Source organism: Eschrichtius robustus, chromosome 15 (genome assembly GCF_028021215.1).
Source record: "Eschrichtius robustus isolate mEscRob2 chromosome 15, mEscRob2.pri, whole genome shotgun sequence".
NCBI lineage: Eukaryota > Metazoa > Chordata > Mammalia > Artiodactyla > Eschrichtiidae > Eschrichtius > Eschrichtius robustus.
The window spans coordinates 53,181,787-53,208,927 of record NC_090838.1 but is presented as its reverse complement, the minus strand read 5'-3'; the positions used below and the strand labels follow the sequence as shown (position 1 = coordinate 53,208,927).

The following is a 27,141-nucleotide window of genomic DNA, read 5'->3' as shown; positions in this document are numbered from 1 at the left end:
GCCCTGGTTCAGCATTCCTAAATTATGGTTAGAGGGGAAAACAAAACAAAACAAAAACAAAAACAAAAAAACCCAGCATTGTCAGAAAACATTAAAACTTAAAAGTTTTGAAGGGAAGCAGAATATGCCACCCCAAGATATGTCACTTTGACACAATGATTATTTTGAATTAAAGTTACTTGAGAAAACAGCCAGTGTAAGGACATTCTGACCCCCCTTTGTCCCCGTGAAAACAAGAGATAAATCTTCCGTAGGAAGGTACCCTCCCTTGCACCAGGAGGGTAGAAGGCATTCTTATCACCAGAGATAGGGAATTCAGCGCTGAGAAGCCTGCACAAACCTTGTTACTTCTTCACTCATCAGTCACCCTAAACCCAAACCCCTTTGTTTTCGTCAATTCTTCACAAATGTATTTGTTTCTTTGTCTAAAAGGTACGAAAGCTGCCTGCTTTGGTCACTTCTTTGAATCACATATTCTTATCCTTGTACATATGAAATTTGTTTTCCTCCAATTAATCTGTCTTATGTCAATTTAATTATTAGATCAGCCAAAGAACTTGGAGGGGAAAAAGAGAAAAGTTTTCCTCTCCTACAGTTTCAAAGTTTGAGAAACAAAGGATTCACTTATCCCTGCATCAGCTGAAAAAGCCCCACACATTTGTATCCAGAACATCTTAGCTTTATACCAGCAATGCACCGGGTAAAGCAAAATGATTAACTTTTCTGGGTTCTCATTCATTTCGTAATGTAACTCTTTTTTTTTTTAAGCCATGCATCTGAGCAAACTGTACAGTGAAAAATCCACCATGAATGATCAGTTCCACTTTCCTATTTTTAGCAAACCTTTAGTATCTTAGAATTAGAGAAATCTAAATTGTGGGTTTTTTTTAAAAACAAGGAAATTTTCAAAATTACAAGCCACCTATATATACTCAACTCTCCATCCAGGAAACCCAGGAAAAAAAAACAATTCATAATTTTTACAAGCATATTATGTTTATTTTCCTCAAAAGATTACCTCATTCCCTGGATTTTAAAAACTATCTGCCATCTGCCAAATTTGGCTGATTTCAGTCTCCAACAAATCTAAATGGTTACTGTTTTTAGTAAGGGGAAGTTGGTGCCTGGAGGAACTTCTATATTGATTATACAATGACCATCACTTATTAAGCACTTCTTAACCCCCGCCCCCCCCCCACCCCCGCCATGATGCAGAGCTAGGAGTTTGGCAAACATTATCCTATTTGTCCTCAAAAACAATCCTGTAGAGAAGACACTACCATCCCAAAACCAGACATGGAAAATGAGGCAGGGATGATAAACAACTTGTCCAAGGTCACAGAACAGTATGTGGCGGAATCAAGACCAGTGAACAGTGAAGGTGGGAACTCAGAACTCTTATGGAGAATTAGGCCTGCCATCATACACATGCCATCTGCACAAAAACTAAATGAAGAGCAGTGAGCCCCTACTGCAGGAAGATTCCCAAGGGAAAAAGCAGTATCCCAAACGGAAAAAGTACTTCCGAATGGCAGATCTAAAGGGAAAGACATTTGTAAAGGCTTGGCAGTAGGAAAAGGTTTACTCAAGTAGAGTGCTATAGGGCTCCCGAACTTCCCTGGTCTTAAAATCCAATCTGGTTTAAGAGCACAGGGACTCTGTAACATTCTCCCAAATTCCACCAGTCTTAATAACCTCTATTCAAAAAAAACAGAAAGGACTTCCCTCGTGGCGCAGTGGTTGGGAGTCCGCCTGCCAGTGCGGGGAACTTAGGTTCGAGCCCTGGTCCGGAAGGATCCCACATGCCGCGGAGCAACTAAGCCCGTGCGCCACAACTACTGAGCCTGCGCTCTAGAGTCCACGAGCCACAACTACTGAGCCCACGTGCCACAACAACTGAGCCCGCGAGCCTAGAGCTCGTGCTCCGAAACAAGAGAAGTCATCTCAATGTGAAGCCGGCGCACCCCAACAAAGACCCAACGCAGCCAAAAATATAAATAAATAAATAAAATTTTAAAATAAATAAATGAAAAGAAACAGAAGAGGGAACTAGGGCAGTGGGAAGAAGTGACCGCCCAGCCCTATCCTCCCTCTGGGGCAGCTGTCAGATAACACATGGGGGAGACCACGCAATGGCTCGGGTTGAGAGCCCTAGGACTGGGCTGGGTCCCCGCCTTCCTAGTCCCATTCTTGGCCCTGTCGGCCACCTCTTTAACCATCCTATTACCTCCCCGGAGCAAAATTACACTGGAAGGATCTGTTATGACAAGTAGAAGCCCATATTCACCAACTGGCTTTGCAATCTGAAATCTACAGCAAGGCTCCAACAAGGGAGCGGCAAGAGAATATGGTATAATTGTTCCAAACTACCGTTCTACGAAGTTGGGGAAGTTCAGGAGACCATGGGGGGCAGGGGAGCAAAGACAAACATACCACCCCTACCTTTTAAGGAGAGGGAGCCTCCTCGACAACCCAGGTTTAAAACGTACATATTATTTTCAGAGATGAGCTTTCACGCTGTGACACTTGTGGGGAGTATCTCGGCTGCTCCTCCCCACTTGATGGGGAGCCAGTGGGTTCTGGGGCTCCCCAGCCCTAAGTGGAAAGAAAGCACTGTGGCCTAGAAATTAAGGTGACTCAGTTTTATTACCTCCAGAAGGGTCCGCCTGCCGTCCCGGGGTAGCCGTCAGGACCCGCGCCCGCAGCCCTCGAGGAGTCCGCCCCGAGCAGCCCCACGTCCACGCTCCACTCCAGGTGTTTCGCAGAGGCCGGCTAGACACGCTCCCGCAGCACCCACCCCTCCCCCTCCCCAGGTTTCGGTCAAGTAGCCGGGTTAATCATTCAACGCGGGCGGTGTGGAATATTTTTGTAGAGGTCAAAGCAAAAGGTTCTTCCTAAGTTTCACAGAAACCAGCCTTTAGGGACCCTGAGGTGGCAGTGGCAGGCGGATGGGGCTGGGGAGCGACTGCTGGCGGCCCTGTAGCTCACAGAACACCTGATCTCCCCATGCGGCACGGGAGGCAGCGCAGTGCGAGGGTGGGGTGCGGGGGTGTAGCGCGAAATCCAGCAGGACCCCCTCCCCAAAACGTCTGTGCAACCCAGATGAGGACGCCAGGCCTCAGACGCCCCTTCCCAACGCCTGCATCACCCCGTCGCGCGCTCCCCCGGAAGTTGGGGTGCAGCGGAGAGGCGGAGATGTTCCCGGGTCCCGGGGTTGGGGGTGGAGTTGGGCAGGAAGCTCAAAAGACAGGCTGCCGCGGGTTGCGTTATCCTCTTCCTCTAGGGTAAGGAAGGTGGCGGGGGGCCGAGGGGGAGGACCGGGACGCCTAAACGCCGCAGGAGCCACCTAGAGACTGTTTCCTGCTCTGGGGCGCCAGTACGAAGCCGGAACCGGCGAGGAACTGGGCTGTGGAGGGAGAGAGGATGGGCCAGAGGAGGGGGAGCCAGGGACCGCAGAGCTGGCCTGGGGAGGAGGGAGGCGGCGGGAGTGCACACCCGCCCGGCCCTACCTTGTCCGGGAGCAGCTCCTGCTCAGCGGGGCGGGGGCGGGAGATCGCGGCTGCATCCACGTCCCGGCCGCTCCGCGCGGCTCAGCCCGGCGACCGCCGCCGCTCTCGCTCCATGCGTTGCGCCCGCGATGGGCGGCCGGGTGGTGTCCGCGGCGGGACGGCTCCGCCTCGGCTTGGCCCCGGCTCGGCTCAGCTCCGGCACTTGTTGCCGCCGCGGCCGCTGCGCCTCACTCCCGGCTTCGGCTCCGGCTCCCGGCGCCGCCGTCGCCGCCTCGGGGCTCCCCGGCCCGGTCCTGGTCCCGCCCCCGCCCCACGGGCCAATCAGGCCCGGCACCGCCCCTCACGTCACCGCCCCGCCCGGCCCGCCGCCCCGCGCCCCAAGTTTGGGGAAGGCACAGCTCCAGTTGGTCGGGCGGTGGGCGCGCAGGACCCGCCCAGGCTGGTGTTCCTCCTGGCATCCGGGGACCCTCCGGGCCCTCACCTGGAAAGCAAAGGCTTAAACTGGGGGAAGGGGACCCCAAGAACTAGACCCTCGGGGAAAAAGGGCGGCTCGAAGTTCAAAAGAGCTATTTTCCGACTCCAGTCTAACCTGAATCCCTCTTATTGTCGCCCCTCTTGCAGTACATCTGACGTTGGGAAACTAAGCACATGGCCTGGTGAGGACTCCAGTGGCGTCTTCTGGCCGGAGTCAGTTTGTACGGGTCCTAGACCGAACCCCGGCCGCCAAGTGCTTGGGCAGATGTGCCCCCGCAAAACCCAGGGTTCCACCATGGAAGATGGGGGTAGCTAGGGGGAACCAAAATGGGACTTGACCATTGCTCTCTGCCCATCCAGTAGCTGCCGCCACCTCTTAGGTGCCCAAATGACACCTACTTGACACTGCCACGCCATCTTCGGTTTTATGAAGCCGCCCAGAACATGGCGAGAGAGGAGTTTTAGTTCTCTTTGTGGTGTCCTGCAGAGGGTTTCCTCGAGGTTCCAGGCGAGTCTCAGGAAGTCAGAAACGCAAGGTGCCCAGACGCTGGGCCTCGAACCCGCGCCGCGGCCCAAGGGACAGGGCGGATACCTAGGTGCAGCCTTAATGGCTGAACTGTGACATACATTCCCCCCGCTGGACGGGGACTTGGCGCTAACCACACCCACCCGCTGGAATTCCGGGGACCACGACGCACCCTGCTATCCCAGCGCCCCCGCCGGCTCGCCAGAGCACTGCATTCTTAGGTGAGTCCGAGTTGCTGTTGACACAACTTTGAGGGCCCCAGGTAAGCCCGGCGCAACCGGATGGAGAGGTTGCCCTGGCTTGAAAGGCCCAGTGCAGTGCAGTCGGCTCGTTTCCCTTGCGCTCCGCGGGGAGGTAAGCCTGGCCAGAGGCGCACTTGAAAGCTCTTCTTCGTCTCTTGGTATTTATCTCTCCAAGAAGAAAGCAATCCCCTTTAGATAATCAGACTAAGGAATTAAGAACACCACACCCTGAATTATTTGCATTTTTCAGAAGGCTTTCTGAGGCGGAATTAGTTGAAAGAGAAGGAATTGCTAAAGTAGTAATTTCAGGCACCTTTGAGCTCAGCCTACTCAACTATGGGCCCTTACTCTTAATCCAAACTCAGAGCGAAAAAGAAAAGCAGGTGTGGATGCACTGCTGGATGCACTGAGCCACGTGGGTGCTGTCCTCTAGAAACAGGAATTCGGAGTCAGATCTGGGAAAGTTTCGATTTGCAGCCTTCAGTCCTTTTTGCTTTTATTTTGATCACATGATTCTCCTAAGACTGGGATGTAAAGTCCAGTCAGATTTTTGTGTACTCATAGAAAAACATCTGGAAGGATACAGATAGGCTGTTAACCACCATTACCCCAGATGTGGGATTGGGGTTTCAGAAGGAGGGGAGATGAGTTTTATACCCTTATTGACTTTGAGTTTTGTTTTTTTCCAGTTATATTAACTCTCATAATTTAGAAAACTAATGAAACATTTTTAAAGAAATAAAGATATTAGAAATTCTTTTAAGAACTCTTCAGAGTGTATAAATTAATAAACAAATGAAGCCTGAGTCTTTCATTCTGTGTCAAAATAATTAATCCTGAGTCCGTGTTCCTTGGTTTAAATAAAAATATCTCTGGCAGTTCTTCTAATCTTTAAACGCTGTGATGGGACAAGACTGACATCTGAAGATTTTTTTCTGCCATCAGATCAGTATATTGTTTCTACACATATGCCTTCCCTTTAAATGCACTCCCACTAGACACAGACATACTTTCAGGGACTGCCAGCCAAGGGGTTTTAGTAAAGGAACTGCTACAATGTCAGCTGGCAACCAACAAGGAAATTAAGCTGTATTCTCTGCAGCTGCCAAAAGCTGCCCAGGCCCTGAAATTAAAAAATAAGGGCATTCTCTTCATAGTGCCGTTAATTAATGCAGCTGGGAGTGTAGCTGTAACTGTTACACTGTGTCTTTGGGGGAATTACTCAATGCTGAATTCCACTATTCCGCTAAATTACTCCATGCTAAATGTACATTTGGCTGCAGTCTCTGCTCTTTGTCCATCATGAGTAGGTAAAGATGTATTGTTCATTTATTTAACAAATATGTATTGACCACCTACTAGGTGCATGGCACAGGGCTAGGCACTGAAGTGGTGAACGTAGCGGACACACTCTTCCCTCTTGGAGCTCACAGTCTAGCTGGAGAGAAAGGAGCTTAGCAATTAAATGCACTTATCAATTGTATAATTACAGTTGTGATATTGGCCAAAGGGAGTGCAAGGTAGAGGGACCATTTGTCTGGGGAGTCCAACGGGAGGTGACATTGAGCTCTGAAGGGTGAGCAGGATTTACTCAGGCAAAGAGGAGAGGTGAGTGGAAAAGAGTTCCTGGCAGGTTCATACTACGAAGGGGGGTGTGGTTGAGGAGGAGTTTGGAAAGGTAGGCAGAGACTAGATCATCCAGGGTGTACTATACCATTTTCAGTAAGATCACCCTGATTGCAGTGTGAAGAATGAATAGGGAAGGGGGAGGAGGGGGTGGAGGGACAGTTAGGAAGCTGCTGCTGTAATATAAGGGAAAGGGCTGTTTGTCTAAGCAGCTGAGCAAATGGAGAGAAATAGATACCAACAAGACCTGGTGATCGCTTAGCTAGGGAGGAATCAAGGAGAAGCCCCAGGTCTCTGCTTCTTCAACCAGATGGATGGTGGTGCCGTTTTCTGAGTTGGGGGACCCTCAGGGAAAGAGGATTGAGAAAACCTTGCCAAGGTTCACATTTGGTCAAGGTGGGTTTGAGGTGCCTGTAAGATGTCCAAGTGGAGATGTTGAGTAGATGCTTGGCTGTAGGGTCTGGTTCTCTGTGGAGAGGCTGGGGATGAAGTATCTGGTGTAGAGGCAGCAATAAAGTCCCAAGAGTGAGATGGTGTCCTAGGAGAGTATAGAGTTCTATCAGAAGAGGGCCTAGGACTGAGCCTGATGAACCCTTATCTAAAGGCTGGCCAGAGGCAAACTATCTGACAGAGGTGGAGGAGCAGCCAGAGAGGCAGGAAAAAAACAAAAACTAGGGGTTTGGGAAGTGGGGTCATGGAGCCAGGGAAAGGATGTGTCGTAAAGAGGCAGTAGCCAACAACACTCAAAATGGCTGAGAGACCCAAGGGAAATGAGGCCTGAATACACCCACCAGACTGGGTGACCTTGGTGTCATTGGGACTTTTATAGAGCAGTGACTGGTGGAGTGAAGGGATGAGAGATAAACTGGAGTGGATTGAAAAGTGCGTGAGAAGTGGAGAAATGAAGAAAGGTACTGACTACAGGCAAATCTTGAAAGGGTTGACTGTGAAGGGTCAGAGATAGAAATAGGTGGAAAAGAATGTTATGTCAGCAGTGGGTTTATCTTAGTTTATATTTATTTATTTTAGGGTGGAATAAATTGAATGTGTTTAAATGCCGATGGGGAAGACCTTACAGAGAAGAGGAAGAGAAAGGTACAGCAGGGGAAGGATAATGGACAATAAAGGTGGTTCCTGTGACCATGAGAGTGGATGGAACCAGAATCTGGGTGGAATGGCTGACCTCATGCAGGAGGCCACCTCCTCTATTATAACAGCCAGGGCACGGTTGGAGGTCAACTGAACCAGGGGAGGAGACTGGCAGTAGGGCAAGAGAGATGAGGGATTTGAAGAGAATGGAGAACACTTGACACAGTCATTGCAGAAGGTGAGAGGGTTGAGATGACCAGAGATACGGCAGGATGGCAAGGCAGCATGGCAACCCTCCTAAGGTTGGTGGCTTGAACTTGTAAGGTGCCCTTTGGTCCTCCTCTGTGATTTCCTCCAGCAGAGCTCAGCTGTCTGCTCTGGTGCAGGCTCAGATGAAGGAATTGCTAGGGCAGAGGAGCAAATTCCTTTTGCCAAGGAATTGAGAACCTCGACAAAAGTGGGGTTGACATGATGCGTGATCAGAGAGAAAGGACAGAAGTCAATGGGCTGGAAGGGTCAAAGGGGTCAAAGCTCAGTCATGCTGGAAGGAGAGGGGGTTGAGTCAGAGATTTTGGATGCTTAAGTTTGTGGTTCAGGAGGTGGAGAAATTTAGGACAATGACAAAGCCAGGATGTGATGGGGGAGAGTAGAGGAGAAAGTCACTGGAGAATATAAGGTCAAGAGATTGAGAGGCAGGGTATTGGGTGGGTCATCTGCGTGGATAGTGAAGCCATCCAGGAGCATGTGGGCAAGAATTGGGGTCAGGGTCATGGTGTGAAGGCCATGGCGCCAGGAGCTAAAGTCTTAAGAGAGTGAGGAAGAGGGAGTGACCGGGAGTTCAGAAGACAGGAACTCCCAGGAAGGGGAGGGCACTGTGGGCTGATGGCAGGATAGAGGATGAGTGAAGGAATGACACTGAAAGCAAGAACAAGTGGCCCAGTCGGTTTTGCCCCAGTTGTCTCTATGAAGCCTGACCCAGGAGCTCTGCGAGCCAGGGCCACATCCCCCTGACTAACTTCTCCTCCCCAAGATTCCCATCAGGGAGAAAGGCATGTGGAGGCCTCCCTTCCTCCTCCCCCTCTTTTCCACTGGGGGCTTTTTTGTCCACCAAATGAACCCCTACGGGGCACTGGCTGATTGGCTGTCAATCAGGAATCTCAGGCTTATCTCACCTCTGCTACACACCTTCTGTCTTCTTCAGGTGGGTTGTTGACCCCTTCTGTCTCAGCTTCATTGTCTGTAAAATGAGGATGCTAATATACACACCCCTCTCAGGGCAATTGTAAGGAATAGAGGAGATAACTTAAGTAAAAACACTTTCTAATCTGTAAAGCACTGTAGGAATGTGAGTGATTTCCCTTGTTCAGAAGCCCCTCACATACACCCACATCTCTCCCAGGAGCCCTTCCCTAAAGATTGTGAGTCCCTGCTCCAGAGGAAGCTGTAATCTTGCTCCGGAGACAGGACAAACACACACAAAACAATTAGAGAGGAATGCACAGCTGTGTCTGATTATGTGCTAAATTGTAAGGTGCAGACAATAAGAGCTCTGAGCTCAGACAAGGGAACAATTAGCCAGAGTTGGGAAAGTCTGGGAGGCTTCCTGGAGAAGGTGGGGTGGAAGGGGCCCAGACTGCTCACTTATCCTGAGGAGAATATTTGCAAATATGCCCATTCCTTTGTGGCTGCAAAGTTGTCAGTCTGACATGGGTCTACGAAAAGTTTCCAGGTCAAGCGTTTTGTCTTGGTGCCCCTGCTTCTGTTGTCACTCCTATAGCCCTGCCCCGCTCTCAATCACAGACCTGTGCTCCCCCTAGCTGGTTGGGCAGCCTGGGCTACACAATGGATCCCATGTGCTTTGCCCTGGGCCTTTCATGTTTGGGTCTCTCATGTCACCCATTTCCTGGTGAAACAGAGGTTGATCTTCAGCAAGTTTCCTGTGCCCTCTTTGGTGCCAGCACACACCTGGTATTTTTGCCCAGCCAGACTGCAGGCTTTTGAGCAAGGAGTCCTGGATACCCCTCCTTCTGCCATCTGCCTCATGGCACCTGGTCAGCCTAGGGCACCTGCATGTCCATAGAACAAAAGCCCTGAGCCAGTTCCCACACCTGCCTCCTTTGCTTTTTTTTTTTTTTTAATTTTTTAATTTATTATTTTTATTTTTGGCTGTGTTGGGTCTTCGTTTCTGTGTGAGGGCTTTCTCCAGTTGCGGCAAGCGGGGGCCACTCTTCATCGCGGTGCGCGGGCCTCTCACTATCGCGGCCTCTCTTGTTGCGGAGCACAGGCTCCAGACGCTCAGGCTCAGTAGTTGTGGCTCACGGGCCCAGTTGCTCCGCGGCATGTGGGATCTTCCCAGACCAGGGCTCGAACCCGTGTCCCCTGCATTGGCAGGCAGATTCTCAACCACTGCGCCACCAGGGAAGCCCGCCTCCTTTGCTTTTTACTGCCTTCACCTCATTGTCCAGAAGCACCCAGCAACCTGCCATTCAGATACAGGCCCCAGAGAGCTGCCCCCCGAGAGCCCAAGACCTGCAACGCCAGAGCTGGCTTCCACCTCCTTTGTTATATTGAAGCCAACTCCTGCAGCCCTCTGGACACTGTTCAGAATGAGGGCCTTCCTCTTCAGTGGCTAGCCCCCATGGCCTGGTTGGTGCCTCTGCCCTGGACCTCCCTCCTCCCTTTACCACAGGCCTGGAAAAGATCCCAGCATGCCACAGAGCCAAGCGCACATGGGTAGCATCAGAAGCAAAAATCCCCAAATCTTATATATGCTGTGGGCGAAGGTTTCTTCAAAAGGACAGCAGTGATTTGCTAGTCTGTTAATCAGTTCCAGTTGGGGCCATGAAAACAATAGCCACCTTCTGTCAATAGCTAAAATATTAATTTCTGATGGAAAGTGTGAAATTCTTAGAATTCTAGTCCAAATCCCTTGGAACTTACAACTGAGAAAAAGAAGGCCCCAAAAGTAGTTTTCTGGAGGCCAAACACCTGATACTAGAGATAATATCTTAAATGTTGACAATTAAGTCACATGTTAAAAATCACCTGACTCCTAAAGCAGACCCTTTCTCCCAAGGTGACTTTGACTTTGCAACAGCAGAAAAACATAAAACCTCATTATCAGATGCAGATGCTAGAAACCAATGTCATGATTCCCAGGGGATTTGTTCCATAGCCCACAGAGTCCTGATGCAGGAAAAACTCAGAATTCCCAGGTGAGTAAAGTCTAGCTTGTTCATGACATTGTGGTGATGTATAAGGTCAGCAATTTGAAGGGGCACAAAGTGTCATCTCTACTAAGGGCATCATGTTGTTTAGGGAATGGAACTCTTGTTAAAGAGAAATGCAAAATCATATTCTCAATTATTATCAAACTCCAAAATTACATTCAAGAGGAGAGGCCCATAATTGCAGCATCAAGCATGAGACAGTGCCATTAATACGATTATCAGGGCATAAGCCTATTAGAGAACGTAATGCCTCTTTGCTGGCATCATCCTTTGTAAAGCTTCCCCGGGTCTGGAAACTATCTCAGTTGTAAACACAATTGTTACACAACAGTGATTTCCAAGGGGCATAACAAAGATCTGCTGGCCTTTACCAAAAGTCAGAGTTGCGTGGCTAAGAAGAACAGAGAACATTTCCGAAAATGAAAACTCACCTGCCAACTCTAGTGGGCGTTATTGAGAAAGGAAGTACATCTAGCCCTGAGTCCTCTCCAGCCCTGCAGCAATTCAGTCATGGGTGTACCTGTCACCTGGAGATATACATGTGCCACCTTAAATGGATATAGGAGCTTAAGTTTTGGCTGCTGCTGGTAAAAAATTATGGTATGGAAGCCTACAAACCCAGGTTCAAATCCTACTTTCAGATCAAGCCCTGTGTGTCCTCATGGGTATAGTAACACCTATCTCAAAGAGTTTCCAGGAAGGGAAATTAAATCACTTGTGACCAAGTGCCTGCAGACACTTGGTGCTTAATAAATGTTTGTTTCTCCCTTGGCCTTGGCAGTGAGACCAAGTCCTCACCAGGACGAAGTTCGGGTAGTATCTTGGCATAGAATCCTGGGGATTATCAATCTTTGTCCTGGGAGCCCACAGGAGAAATTACTGTCTGTCTTCACTCCAGAAAGTTCAGACATCATCAATCATTATCACCATGTAGAATGGAAAGATCAATTGGCTGTCCCTGAAAGGAGCCACCTGATTTGTCTTTAGGAATCAGTGACTTATGAAGCTCACGTGGCAAATTGTCTCACAGTAAAACCACCACCAGGAGGGGCAGGGCCTCCTCCTTAAACATGACAGAGAAATCTGAGAGCAATGGACCCCATGGATAGTCTTAAAAGGGAGGTAGGCTACAGGTAACAATGTGGGTGAATCTCAAAACCACATCTTTCATGTTGAATGAAAGAATTCATACACCAAAGAATATACATGACGTTCAAGAAGACATGAAAACTAATCTATGGTGGTAGAAATCAGAACACTAGTTGCCTTGGGGATAAGGAGAGAATTAACTGGAAAGAGGCTTGAAGGAACTTTCTGAGATGAGAGAAATGTTCCACCTGTTGACTGGAATGATGATTTCATGGGAGCATACCACTGTCAAAACTCACCACACTGAACACTTTGCATTTGTGAATTTTACTGGTTATAAATTAGACCTCAACTAGCAAAACAAAACAAAAAGGGAAGCAGCAGTGTTTAGGCAGAGGGGAGTACAGGCAAGTGGGAGAAAGAAGAGGGCTCCCCACCATCAGTCCCACTACTGTGCTGGGCAAATTCTCCAGCACCAAACTCTGGGACAGCTATGAACTGACGTGTCAAAATAAACTACAGATAGGAGAGGATGAACTTTTCTGAAAATGAATACCCTATTCTGGGCCAAACATTAGGTTCAAGCCCTTATTCCTCTACAATTTGAAAACCTTTCCGTCACCATTTCCTTCTTTTCTCATCTAAAGCCATCCCAGAACATGGTTTTCTAGAATCAGCCTCCTTTAGAAGTCAGCCTCCCTCCACCCCCAGCTGCACATACACATTATCGCATAACATTAACTCTATAAACTCCATGCCCATAATGCCATAGAAGAAGGAAACAGAGTTTAATTGATCAACAAAAGTCAAATTAATGATCATCAGAAGTCAGAAAAAAGAGAGTTTGGGTCATCAAGAAACTTCCAAGAGAGAGAATCCTGACAAACAAACATTTCAAAAAGCAGAGGCCCCCAAAGGGTGGGAAAATGGAATGGGCAGTTGGAACTGGAACAAAACTCACAGATTGTAGAGCCAACTCCATCATCAAGTCCTTGTGTGACAAATCCCTCCTGTGCTGTCAAAGGGGATTTATCGCAGATGACAAAAAGATCATAAGCAGGGTAACCTCTGCTTCAGTTTGATGTCTCTGCTGTTCTCTTGGCTCCACCTTCTTCCCAGCTCTGTTCCTTTCTACAAGCATCTCATTCAGATAGAAAAGGGTCTCTTCTTCCCCTTGTCTCTTTTTATGATTCAGGAAAACTTTCCTATGAGATTTCCCTTTGCAACTCATTTGCTGGGATGGAGTCACATGACCCTTCCTAAGCCAATCACTGGCTAAGTGAATGGAACCACCTTGACTAGTTTAGACTAATTAAGGTTTACTCCTGAATCTTCCCATGAAGAAGGTATGGACCCCAAAACACAGTGCTACCAACCAGGACAAAGGGGGTGTTACAGGTAGGGTTTCCCTGGCCCTGCATGTAGGAAGTTTATTGGGGCGTACTCTCAGCATCAACACCTGAAGGAAGTGAAGTAAGCAGGAATGGACAAAGGGAGAAGTTGAGCTGCAATGAAATCACAATAAAAACCTTAGCTGATCTTTCAGGGAGCTCTGGTGCTGGGCTGGCTCAGAGTTGTCCCAAATTGAGGTGAGAGAGCTAGGCCTTTTTACTCCTGTATCAATCAGACATTAGATGTGGGCTGCCCCTGGGAAGGGAGCATTACCTGGGGCAAGGTGGCTCTTTTCGGCCAAGGAAAAATCTCAGAGAGGGACTCACCTGATGACTGCTGCTGTCAACCCTCCCAGGAGATGGGGAAATGAGTGCTTCAGTCTTGGAGGGGGGATCTAGGTGGCTCAACATGTCATCCACTGTAGGAGTGATGGATGTTGCATGGGCAATCCCTCAGATCTCCTAGAAACCAACTGGGAGTCCACACTCATGTCTAGAGAAAGCATTATATGTCAGCCTTTACCAGAACCATCTCTGGAACCCAATTACCTCATTACCCTTCCACTTCCTTAGGAAGAGATGACAGGAGAGCCTCCAAGTGTCAGCTACCATCCTGGCTTTTAAAAGTGGGACAGCTGGGAGACGGCTATGTGGACTGAGTTTGGGTGGGACCCAAGCCCTCAGACTTAAGGAACGTGGTGCCCACGAGAATGAAAATCCACAGGAACGGTCTTGAACAAGCCGGGAGCCTGCTAAGCCCTGGCATCTGCTGAACTTCCCAAATTACACACATTAAGCTGTTCAGTTCCACATTTCTATAGTGTGCTTCCTGCCAAGCTTCCTAGCACAGTCTACACAATGGGAAAATCAAAACGAGCAGTTAGACCAATTACGGATACGACAGGTCAAACAAATAAGCCTTTATCTAGGACTTAAGCAGACACAGTCAACAAGGGTCTAATCCAAAAATTGAAATTTGGACAAAGAAAGGCTTTATAAAACAAAAAGCGGGGTGGGGTGGGAGTAGAGATATTTGCATGATTTTTTTCTCTGTCTCACTGAAAATACTAAAATAACATTTTATCCAGCCTCTCCATGCTGCCCTGTCCCCCCACCCCTAGCCTCTTGAACATTCTCTAGGTCTGTTACTAATCTGGCTGTAGGGCCAACTCACAGAGAAGTGTTAAGCTAGGGTATGAAAACAGTTGTCATTGAAAGGAGCTGGGTAATTCACTTTGTTAATTGTTATGTATCTAGTTAAATGCCCAAGAATTAAAGCCATACACAGGAGTGTTTTTGTGTATATTCAGGAAGTACAGAGACTATGTGTTACAGAAACCCCAAGCATTTCAGCTAAGTGAGAAATTCTAGGTAGAGTAAGGGACTTGAATCTAATAATGCCACTATTGTAGTCAGGAGCCAGATATGATAGGACTTTATTATCTTATTATTACTTTTAACAAGAAAAACTGTTTACAAGTTTCTGGTCACTCTCATTCCAGCAGGAGAGACCTCAAGTCTTGTGGATACTCATTGTTCTGTGGAAAGGGAAATGCAGAGCAGTTTTTGTTATCCTTTTTCCCCCTCTGGACTAACAAAGGCCACCCCTCTTCATACAGATCCATAATCTTCTCTGCAATTCTGAAGTCCATAAGTCTCTGGAAAATGAAAAATTTTTTCATAGTGGCACTATAACTAGCTTGGTTATTTTGGCAGTAAAACCTGATTGGAATTTATGGGGGGGTAGTTATAGTTTTCATTTATCCCATATTTCACTACAAATATGTTAATGTGTTTGATCACAGGTGTTGCTCCAGGCATATTAATATATCTGAATGAAGATATATATTTCAGGAATTATCAGCATATAGATGGTATCTGAAGTCATGGGAATGGTTGAAATGGTCCAGGGAATGAAAAGAGACTGAGAAGAGAAGAGGGCCGAGAACCAAATTTAGTGAATGGGCCTGAGGGAGGATCAGGAAGCCAGGAAGAAGTGAGAGAGGAAGTGTAATCAGCTCTTTTGCCCTTTTTTTAATCCATTTCTGTTTCCCTCAAACTTTAAGAACTTAATTACAGATGTGAGATTACTAGGCAATATTTAACCTAACCCCTGTGGCTTGTGCCCCATGCTTCACTAATCGGATAGCTTTTGCAAGTCCCTGATCACACACTGCCTTGCTTAACATGTAGATTCTTTTCTTAAATTAAAGAAGTAGAAATGAAGAATAAGTAATTAATGGATGACTAGATCTTTTCCCCAGCTTCCCCTTTGGTAATCCTGCGAGCAAAGTGTGTGAACAAGATAGCATCTAAAGAAAGATCACAAGGAGTCAGCAAGTCTGCACCCGGTGAAAGATGACGAAGACAGTGACGCCCTCCTGAAATGATTAAGTGAGACTAGGTTCCCTTTTTTCCCTTTAAAAACTTTCATGGCCAAGCAGAATCTTGAGAGCTGGTTCTGGGTCATGAGTCCGCCTTCTCCGTAGGTTGCCAGCCTCCTGAATTAAACCATCTTTCCTTTTCCAACCAACACTCGTCTCTTGAGTATTGGCTTTTGAGCAGCCAGCAGCCGAACCTGAGTTCAGTAACAGAAGGTGGAAAACAGGGTGTGGAGATGCAGCAGCCCAGGGAAGAGAAGGTTTCAGCATGACAGATGGTTATCAGTGTTGGCTGCATGGAAGTCAGTGGAGGACCAGAAGGTAGCAAGGGGGTCTGCAGCCTTAGAGGTCTTGTCTCCTAGGAGGCTGAGAACACATCTTAAACGTATTTTATGTTTTTAAGAGCGCTGAACTCTGCTTTGTTTATTGTAGGTGCACATTAAAGACTTGTTAATTAATTGAATGTGTCAATTAAAGCCCTTGATCAGAGGGGCAAACCTGCTTTTGTGAGGTCTCATTTGGGATAAAAGGCTGGGAACACAACAGAAAGAGCATAGAGAAAGAGCATGGAAATGACTAAGAAGTGAGGTGAGTTTGCTCACTGACATGAAGAGTTGGAAAGGAGAACATTTCACTCCTTACTACATGGAAGAGTGGTGGGGCTGGGTAACAAGAAACAGTAAAATTGGTAGGTCTTTGAAATGAAAAGAGTAAGAACCATGGTGGAAAGAGAAAGTAGATTAACCAAATAAACATTTATTCTTAAACTATGGGTCAGGGGACTTTATAGAACCTTAGAGATAACCAAATCAACTATTATTTCACAAATGATAAACACTCAGAGAGGCTGAGAAACTCTCTTAAGGAAATAGCTAGTTACCGGAAACTGAGGGCTCAGCCCCAGTCTGGTGCTAATTCCACTATAAACATAAAATCTCACCTCTGGGCCCCTCTTTCCATTTCCTGCCTGTCTTCCCACACTTTTACTAGTAAAAATCTGGGTAAAATGAACATCTGGGCAGCTATGATCATCCGCATAAAATCACAGGCACTGGGGCTAAAGCACTCTCAATGGGCAACAGGTACCATGATGGATTCAAGGGTCAGAGATGGAGGGATTTACTCATCTGTCTCTTCCAGAAAATCCTGGGAGGGAAGAGCCAAGCATGGCTTCAGAAATTCACCCTGGAAAATCATTTTTTAAATGTACTGGGTGTGGAGAAGAGTTTATTCTCTTTTCCAAATGGTATTTATTACTTTCATAATCAGAAAACATTCATTTAAAAAAAAAAACTTATTTTTAATGAGAGAGTAGGCAGTTGTGGAGAGTTAGGGTGAAACAGGCTTTTTGCCAGTGTGACCAGCAACCTCTTAGAATCAGGTTGTGCCAGATGAAAACCAGGCAGGGCTCAAGGGAAACCAATTTTACTTTCCTTTCCCTCTTATTCTCTTCTGGTTTGGTTTGTAAGCTGAACTATTGTGCAAGTCAGCAACTTGCATAGGGAAGACTATGAATGTATTTTCTTGACTTGGTGAGATAGGAGATCAGTTAAAGGGGGGAAAGGGAAAGAATATGGACACTGGAGAATGGGAGAAGCTGTGACTTTGGGGGAACCATTTCAGTGAAATACTATGTGAATGTCTGTTATAAGCAAGACCAAGGAGGATGAAACATGGTCCTTGCCCTTGAAACGTGTGACTGTTTACTGCTCTATCCTTCAACCACCAGCACTGACGGTACCTGATGGGCAAAAGGGGCTCAATCAACACCCCCTGAATGAAAGAATCAGATGTCCACTCATGAAAAGATGCAGCACATCCTTTTAGGCAGAAAAAAAAATCCCATACCATTTTCCTTGACTCTTTTGGATCCACTAGTCCCAACAGGTACCCTCTGCTTCAAGACGTCAGGAAAACCAGGCCTCAGGGTACTGAAGGGCCAACATTTCTCCTCTCTTGGAATTCAACACTGCCTGGCTGGCCATTAATTTTGCCAGCTGCCCCTCAGAGTCGTAGATATTGGGAGAAGACCCAGACCTTAGCAGAGTCTGCTCCAATACTGCCAAGTCCTCATGTCTAAGGTCAAACATGCCATTCTGTCCCTAAGGAGATCCCAGAGACAGTTTCTCCCCCTTTAGTGGCAAGATCCAGGCTTGGCTGATGTGCTGTGATATTGGGGTCTAAAAGCTATTCTTATTTTGCTTCCAAAAGTCACTTTTGGATGCCAGAAAAGGGAAGTTTTAACCTCTGAAGCCTGGAACACAACATTCCAAAACAGCTGGAAAGGCCTTGGAAACGTCTCAGATGAAGTTAATTAAAACCTTCCTCTGCCCCAAGGGTCAAATCCTGCTGTTCATGGATAACCCTCAAGTTGTTGTCTAGCTTAGTCTCCAGATGAGCAGGTCTCCCAGGGACTTGAGAGTTTGGTCTGGAAAGCTGTGTCCTGCAGAATGGTCCAGCTGTTCCTGCAAGGAAAACAGTAGTTTTCTGCCTCAGAGGTTCTAGGCCAGAAATGTAAGAAGAGCCCAAAGACGTTTCTGCTAGCAGCTTTTACTATGGTTCATGCCCCCATTTTTCAGCCAAAGGAATTCTACCCCTCGAATCCACCCAGGAAGAAAACATCTCCATGATACACAGCTTTGAGTCCTATGCTTATCATCAGAAAGGCCAGCTTCGCTCTGGGAAGAATCGATGGTGTCAGTCTCTCTGCACAATGTCAATAACTTGTATCACTGAAACGAAATAAGAGGGTTACCACAGCAGGAAGGCAGTGCCTCACTTGCTCTCCTGCTACTGTGAGACACTCCTTACTGCAAGGATCTGAGCCTAGCCCTAGCTTGGCCACGCACAGCTGGGAGGCATTTCAGGAAAAAGGGAGCCATTGTTCCCAACAGGATGCATGCTTTGCCAGCATGTCTCTTCATCAGCCTAACACAGGTCAGCTTCTCTGCCTGTGGATCAGCAAAGTCCTTCTCAACAAATGTCAAATGTCTTTGTGTGTTAAAAGATCCCCAGGAACGGATGTGGTTGAGGTATCCAATTGTAACTTAAGGGTTATTTGCCCAATCTGATTCAGTAAATATTGACTAAGTGGCTGACTTAAAAGGAACAATGTCTTTGCTACTGGAAAACCAATGTAAGACCAGGTCCCTGACCTCTGACCTCCAGGAGCTTATCGTGTGGTATTAAGGGGCCCTGAGCATGTCAGCTGTGGGCTCTGCCACACCCAATGTCTCCTACAAAGGGGGAGCCTCCCTTACCCAGAGCCCCCTGCTCAGAGAAATAGCACCAAGTTGTTCTATGTCCAGGAATGGCCACTGATTGTCCAGGACCAGGGGCCTACCCCAAATGCCACCCCCAATAGGCAATGTAGTGGCCTTGAGTGGACTGGCATGGAAAAATGGCAAAACCTAAGGGAGCTGGGTATATGTGGAGGAAGCAGAGTGCATATGCGTAGGTAGAAGCTGGGTCCTTAAAGGCCACGCCCTGGAGTGAAGGGCCTTTGACTTGGCTTTACCACTGTTCCTGCCTTTCCTAATGTCCAACTGTTTTCTTTTTTCTGGGCTCCTCTGTGTATGTAGCTTTCAAAAGCCATGCCTTAGCACACACACCTACACATACACACCCCCATTACCAACACTACTTATAGTAACAAGAGAATTTCTATTCCTGACCAAGAGGGAAGAGGAGTAAGAGAAGTCATGCGATCACCATGCTAGGAGGTGGAGGGCTTGTGTGATCTTAAACCTTCAGTCGAGCTGTAGTTTGAGCCTCGCCCAGCTGACACAGCCACACGGATTGTAAGCTCCAGGAGGGTTGTCTTGTTTGCTGCTGTATCTCCTGGCGCAGTGCCTGCACAAAGTTGGTAATCAGTAATGCTGGCTGAATGAATGATTGAATAGACTGGGAACCAGAGAGATTAACGGAGGTTTAGCATTGGCTGTCTTTTGTGTGTCACAGTCTCTCTCCCTGATGCTCCACGCCTGGGAGGCTTACCTACACTGACTACATTCAAAGGCTTCCTTATCCCCTGACTTCCAGTGGGGTTCAGCCAAATGGGAAACCCTAGCCAGAGATCAGAGACAAGGAGGCAAGTGATACCAGGGTATACATGCCCCCACGAAGGCTACATTCTTACAAGGAGGCCCCTTCCATACTACCCCTCTGCCTCCCAATTCTCTCATTTCTTCAGGCCTTAGACATATAACAACTCCCAATCCAATGTTACCTGCCCAAGAAAACACCCATCCTTTATGGTTCCCCCGCCAACCCTTGTAAATAATGCCTTTATTAAATGCTCCTCAAAGCACCCAGTTTGAATGTAGCATCTGTTTCCTGCTAAGACCGCAAATGACAGAGGTTCCAAAAATCAAGTGTACGCTTTTTGCTATCTGGTTTCCTCCATGTTCTAGTACATTCTGCTCAGCTCTATCAGCAAACACTCATTGCTTCACAGAGGCAAGCTGGTTGGGAGGGTATTTGCCCAAACTGGACCAGTTTGAGGTGAGGGGGTGGGTGGCAGAAGGGAAGCAAGAGAGTGTCCTGCCTCAACGCTAGTAATAAATATACTGCATAAACACTTAGTGAGGAAGACACCTAATTTGGTTCCTATTCCTACCTTCCCAGCATGAAGTTAGGGTCAGACCTCCCATTCAGGAAGAAAGTTTTCCTTCTCTGATAAAATTAGTTTCTTTAGCTAAAAATGTTTTTTTTGAGTTATGTTTTATTGTACAACCACAAAATAATAATCAAAAAGGTTCTTTTGGTAAGAAGGCCATTGCTCTGCTCTAACCACACATTTAATTTACCCAAGTTAATGCAGCAGAAGTTGAGTGGGGGTGGCATCTTCTTTTCTGTGTCATTTATGCCTTTTTAATATTGATAAGCTCTCAAAAAGCAAGGGTTACTAAGCATATCAAGCTGTGCTCTTCCTTCAGCCTTTAGTGTGGAGTTAGGGAGAGTGGGTGGAAGCAGTAGGGATATTTTATTTTTATGGTAATTTATCCTCTCTGAACATACTAATAGGGAAAAGTACATTTTAAATTTTCTGAAAAGGAGATTAAAAGGGTCTCAAGTGATCTGAAGCTTTCTCTCGCCTCTAAAAAAAATCTTTCCACAGCTCTCTGGTGCATATTATCTTGTCAACTTGGGATCTACTATTAATGCAGGTTTCCCACCAGGCAGATTCAACAGCAGTCTAAGATAGAAATGCCTGATTTCCTACCTAAGACTCAAATGGAAAAACACAGCATCTGAATTTACTTGTTCTGGTTTTTTTCCCCTCCCCCTCACCTCTTTTAAAAAAGGACTGGTTTCTTCAGTTCTCAGCCTTTTGGCAGCTGCCATTTAAAAGAAAGAATCACACGGTAATTATTAATTTTGCATGGGATCAACTCTGGCCTCAGCTTTCATCTGAGATGCAGTTACATGAAAAACAGACTGCGTTAATTTCATCCCCTCTGGGGTTGCTTGGCAACAAGGCCTTGTTCAAGATCCTCTTTTATTCTTGGCCCAGAGTGATCTCTTTGGGGCGTTGCTCATGCTAAGGCAATCATCATCCTGTTGCTGTCCCTTCTGAATGTGTCCCTATGGTCCTGATGGCACAGGGGGTTGGTGGCTTTGCTCCAGTCATACTGGCTGGGGTCTGTAAAAGCTCTGAGCTTCTCAGCACAGAGAATGAACTATGCTTGGGGAATTGGGGATTTAAACAATAGAGGTTAGACAGGAAAGAGAGTGAAGAAGCATGAGCTATGTCTAAAGTGATGCTGGAGGATGGTGGGGCAGAGATGGGGTAAATACTAATGGGATAAATACCGAAGTCTTTTTTTTGTTAATACTTATTTATTTATTTATTTTTGGCTGCGTTGGGTCTTCGTTGCTGTGCGCGGGCTTTCTCTAGTCGTGGCAAGTGGGAGCTACTCTTCGCTGCGGTGAGTGGGCTTCTCATTGTGGTGGCTTCTCTTGTTGCAGAGCACTGACTCTAGACGCGCGGGCTTCAGTAGTTGTGGCACGTGGGCTCAGTAGTTGTGGCACATGGGCTTGGTTGCTCCGCAGCATGTGGGATCTGCCCGGACCAGGGCTCGAACCCATGTTCCCTGCATTGGCAGGCGGATTCTTAACCACTGCGCCACCAGGGAAGTCCCTCAAGTCTTTTTTAAATTAAAAAAAAAAAAAAGCATTACTATGTTCTGGTTTGGAAATCTTTCTAAGCTCTATTGTTAAATGATAAATGTGAGTTCCAGAACAGTTTTTTGGGTGGGAAAGAGAAGAAGGGGAGCTATAAAAATATTTTGTTTATTTTTGCGTAAAGAAAAATATATGGATGGGCATTCCCTGGTGGTCGAGTGGTTAGAACTCCACGCTTTCACTGCTGAGGGCCCAGGTTCAATCCCTGATCGGGGCACTAAGATCCAACAAGCTGCACGGTGCAGCCAAAAAAAAAAAAAAAAAAATACGGATGATTATGAGTGTTTGTGAGGGGTGAGAATGATGAGGTAGAAGGGTGGAGGCAAAAACAAGATTTTTCACCTGTGTACCTCTTTATATTGTTTTGCTTTATAAACTAAAAGAATGTGTTACTTCATCCAAAAACATTTTTTTTAATAAATATTAAAAAGTGTTAGCAATTCAGTGCAAGTTGTTAATGTTTGGAAGAGTTGGGAAAGTTGGGTGAAGGGTATTTGGAGTTCTTTGTACTACTTTTGCAACTTTTTGGTGAGTCTGGAATTATTTCAAAATTAAATTTAAAAGAAATTTTAAAAAATATTAGCAACTCCAACAAATTTTCTAGCCTTTCCTTCCTGTTCAAACACCATTCTTGCTATCCTTCAGAGGCAGTCAATCTGCATTTATTGAACATTCTGAGTGACTTGGTAGGAGATGGGGATATCTTTGAGCATTTGAGCTGCAGAGAAAAGACCTCAGCTAGGAACATTAGCCTTAATCAGAGTGTGGTTCCATCCCTGTCCCAAATGGCTTTAGCTGTGGTCCCTAAAAATCTCAGAAGTAAGTGACAACCTCCTTAGGGACTGGTCTCTCTGAGTATGGAACTCCCACGATGAAAGCATCACTCTTCAATTCATGTAAGCCCTCAATTGTGCCTTCATGGCTTCCCTGGACATCCTTCAGTGTTTTTTCCTCTCTGCAGCCATCTCCTCGTCTTTCAAATCACTCTGTATCTATCTTTCTCCACTAGACTAAGCTCCTTGAGGGTATGTGCAATGACTGAGCCATCACTACACAAAGCTCCCCTGGCATAGCATAAGTACTTACTCTTTTTCTTATGTTTTTATTTAAAATAAAAACTTGAAATAATTATAGATTCACATGAAGTTGCAAAAGAATATAAAGAGAAGCTATAAATGCCTATATTTAAAAAGAAAGAAAAATCTTAACTCAATAACCTAACTTTTCACCTGAAGTAACTAGAAAAAGAAGAGCAAACTAGATCCAAAGCAAGTAAAGAAAGGGAGGAAAAAAAGATTAGAAAGGAAATAAATGAAAAAGAGACTAGAAAAACAACAGAGAAAATCAATAAAACCAAAAGTTGGTTCTTTGTAAAGATCAACAAAATTGACAAACTTTTAGCTAGACTGAAAAAGATAAAAGGAGAAAAGACTCAAATGACTAAAATCAGCAATGAAAGAGAGAACATGACTATCAACCTTACAAAAATAAAAAGGACTATAGGGAAAACTGTGAATAATTATATGCCAACAAATTAGATAACAGAGATGAAATAGACAAATTCCTGGAAAGACAAAAGCTACTAAAACTGAGTCAATAAGGAATAGAAAATCAAAACCACGATAAGATATCACTTTACACCCACTTCCAAAAAGACAGACAGGGCTTCCCTGGTGGCGCAGTGGTTGAGAATCCACCTGCCAGTGCAGGGGACACGGGTTCGGGCCCTAGTCCGGGAAGATCCCACGTGCTGCGGAGTAGCTGGGCCCATGCGCCACAGCTACTGGGGCTGTGCTCTGGAGCCCACGAGCCATGACTGCCGAGCCTGTGTGCCACAACTGCTGAGGCCCATATGCCTGGAGCCTGTGCTCCACAACAGGAGAGGCCACTGCAGTGAGAGGCCTGCGCACTGTGGAGAGGGGTGGCCCCTGCTAGCCACAACCAGAGAAGAGCCCGTGCGCAGAAGCAAAGACCCAACGCAGCCAAAAATAAAATAAAATAAAATAAAATAAATAAATTAAAAAAAAAAAGACAGACAATAACATGTGTTAGTGAGGATGTGGAGAAATTGGAACTTTCATACACTGATGGTGGGAATGTAAAATGGCACAGCATCTTGGAAAACTGTTTCAATCCTTCAAAAAATTAAACATAGAGTTACCACATGGCCCCAAAATTCCACTTGTAGGTATGTCCCCAAGAAAATTGAAAAACTACTTTCAAACCCTTGCACATAAATATTCTTAGCAGCATTATTCATAACAGTCAAAAAGTAGAAACAATCTAGATGTCTATCAATTACGAATGAATAAACAAAATGTGGCATATCTATATCATGGAATATTATTCAACCACAGAAAGGAATAAAGTACTGATACATGCTACAAGATGGGTGAATCTTGAAAACATGCTAGATGAAAGAAGCCAGACACAAAAGAACACATATTGTATGATTCCACTTATATGAAATATCAAGAATAGGCAAATCCACAGATACAGAAAGTAGGTTAACAGTTTCTAGAGGATGGGGAAGGGGAGAATGGGGAGCGACCACTAATGAATACAGGGTTTCTTCTGGAGGGATGAAAGTGTTCTGGAATTAATGGTGATAGCTGCATAACTGTGAATATACTAAAAACGACAGAATTGTAAGCTTTAAAGGGTGAATTTTATGGCATAAAAATTATATGTCAATTTTTTAAAAAGAATGAGTAAAAGCAATAGCTAATGCCTTTAAAAATGTAATGAGAGATTCCATTTACCCTTTACTCATTTACTCTTTACTCATTTATCCCAATGGTAACATCTTGCATAACCATAGTACCATATTACAACCAGGCAGATGACTTTAGTACAATCCACAAAGCTTATTCCAATTTCACCAGCTTTATATGCCCTTGTGTGTATGTGTGTGCACGTGTGTGCATGTAGTTCTATGCAATTTTATCACGTGTATATTCATGTAACCACCACCACGGTCAAGACACAGAATTGTTTCATCATCACAAGGATCCTTCCTGCTCCCTGTTTGTACTCATGCCCTCCTTCTCTCTCTATCTCTAACCCCTAGCAAACACTAATCTATTCTTCATCTCTATAATTTTGTTATTTAAAATTTTTAATATAAATTGCTATATGTCAAAGTGTTATATAAGTGTAATATTTTGTGTTTGACTTTTTTCACTCAACATAATTTGAGATCCATCCAAGTTGTTGTGTGTATCAATAGTTCGTTCCTTTTATTTATTTTTAAATATTTTGGTAATGCAGTATTTTACTTATTCTATTCATAATAACTAATATTTAAGAACATTTACAGTATTAATAGAACTTAATCTAAAAGAAGTTCAACTTACTTTTTTTTTTATAACTGAATACTGGGTATTAATAAGAGAAGAGTGAAGATAACTGTGGTCAAAATTACTATTTCAAAAACATAAATGCTTTGTGTTAATATGTCTACATATAACTCAGTTTGGGGTATAAAGTTCTTTGGCTGCAAGAAAGAACACTTGATTTACTTCACCAAGAGGAATATCTCTTAATGCTGGGGTGACTTCTCTTGGTATTTCTTCTCCTGTTGATTTTTAGCATAGTTATCTGTGACTGTATGAACTCCAAATAAGAGTACATAGCTGGTTATTGTAGCCACTTACTATAGAAATAGGAGATAGAAAAAAAAAGAAATAGGAGGTGGACAGATAATGTAACTGTCCAATATTTTTGAGGCCGAAAGATTAAGCCTGAGGAGTTAAGCCAAGATTCAGGAATAAAAACCCACAGGAGATGGAGAGTGAAGCCAAATTGGGAGCTTAAGAACAAAGGCATAAATCGCTTTTTCTGGCAATGATGATGGTGAATTTTCCACCATTTTCCCAGTGGCTTTAGACAGTCTCAGAACTGAGCCCTCTGAACAAACAAGCACAGCAGAGGGAGACGGGTAGAGAGGAAAAATTGAAGGAAAGACCAAGGGGCGATGGTGCCCCCAGCCTGGGCACAGGTTGGGACCCCCTTCAGGCGGCACAGGAACCACACCCATTCCTTTTATTTCAAAATAAATTCTTTTTTTAGAACAGTTTTATTTTTCTTTTTTATCTTATTTTTTTAACATCTTTATTGGAGTATAATTGCTTTACAATGTTGTGTTAGTTTCTGCTGTATAACAAAGTGAATCAGCTATATGTATACATATCCCCATATCCCCTCCCTCTTGCGTCTCCCTCCCACCCTCCCTATCCCACCCCTCTAGGTGGTCACAAAGCACCGAACTGATCTCCCTGTGCTATGTGGCTGCTTCCCACAAGCTATTTTACATTTGGTAGTGTATATATGTCCATGCCACTCTCTCACTTCATCCCAGCTTACCCTTCCCCCTCCCCGTGTCCTCAAGTCCATTCTCTATGTCTGCGTCTTTATTCCTGTCCTGCCCCTAGGTTCTTAGAACAGTTTTAGATTTACAGAATTATTGTGAAGATAGTACAGAGAGTTCTCATATACTCCACATCCTGTTTCCCCTATCATTAGCATTTCACAATTAATGGGTCAATCTTGATACATTCTTGTTAACTAAAGCTCATACTTGAGATTTCCTCAGTTTTCCCTTAATGTCCTTTTTCTGCATCAAGATCCCATCCAGGATACAATACTACATTCGCAGTTATATCTCCTTAGGTTCGTTCCTCTTGGCTGTGACTGTTTCTTGGACTTTTCTTGGTGTTTTTTTTGTTTTTGTTTTTAAATGACCCTTAAGAGTTTTGAGGGGTCCTGGTCTAACATTTTGTAGAATATCTGTCAGTTGTGATTTGTCTGACGTTTTTCTCATGGTTAGACTGGGGTAATGTGTTTTGGAGAGGAAGACCACAGAGGTAAAGTGCCATCCTCATCACATCATATCAAGGGAACATATTAACAATATGACTTATCACTGCTGGTGTTACCCTTGATCACCGGGCTGATAGTGTTTGTCAGGCTTCTCTACTGTAAACTTACTCTTTTTTTCCTCTCTCTTTCCATACTGTACTCTTTGGAAGAAAGTCACCACATACAACCCACATTTAAGGAGTGGAAAATTATGTTCCATCTTCTTAAGGGCAGAATATCTACATCAATTACTTGCATGAGAGATATATCTAGTCTCCCCAGTTTACTTATTTATTCGGTCATTTATTTATACCAGTATGGAATCATGAATTTTATACTTAGAGTTACAATACAATACTACTTTATTAATTTTGTTGCTCAAATTGTTCCAGCTTTGGCCATTAAGAGCTCTATTCCATTGGCTGTGATATCCCTTTGACATATGACCATCACTGTAGGGGTTTTTGATTTTTGTTTTTTGTGAGCATTTTTTTTTTTTTTTTAACTTCCTGGCACTACAAAATGTTCTAGGCTCAAA

General features: G+C 45.2%; 1 protein-coding gene and 1 pseudogene across 1 annotated transcript in view; both read right to left on the bottom strand.

The window, feature by feature from the left end:
• The window catches only part of B3GNT2 (UDP-GlcNAc:betaGal beta-1,3-N-acetylglucosaminyltransferase 2), a 31,293-nt gene extending 27,490 nt beyond the window's left edge, over positions 1 to 3,803 (bottom strand). Inside the window, exon 1 of the mRNA XM_068564339.1 lies at positions 3,510 to 3,803. The gene's annotated coding sequence lies outside the window, so the exon portion shown is untranslated. The remainder of the gene's footprint in view (positions 1 to 3,509) is intronic.
• A 21,410-nt stretch (positions 3,804 to 25,213) lies between these two features.
• On the bottom strand, positions 25,214 to 25,614 carry LOC137777972 (phosphatidylinositol N-acetylglucosaminyltransferase subunit P-like; annotated as a pseudogene).
• Between the last annotated feature and the right edge of the window lie 1,527 nt (positions 25,615 to 27,141).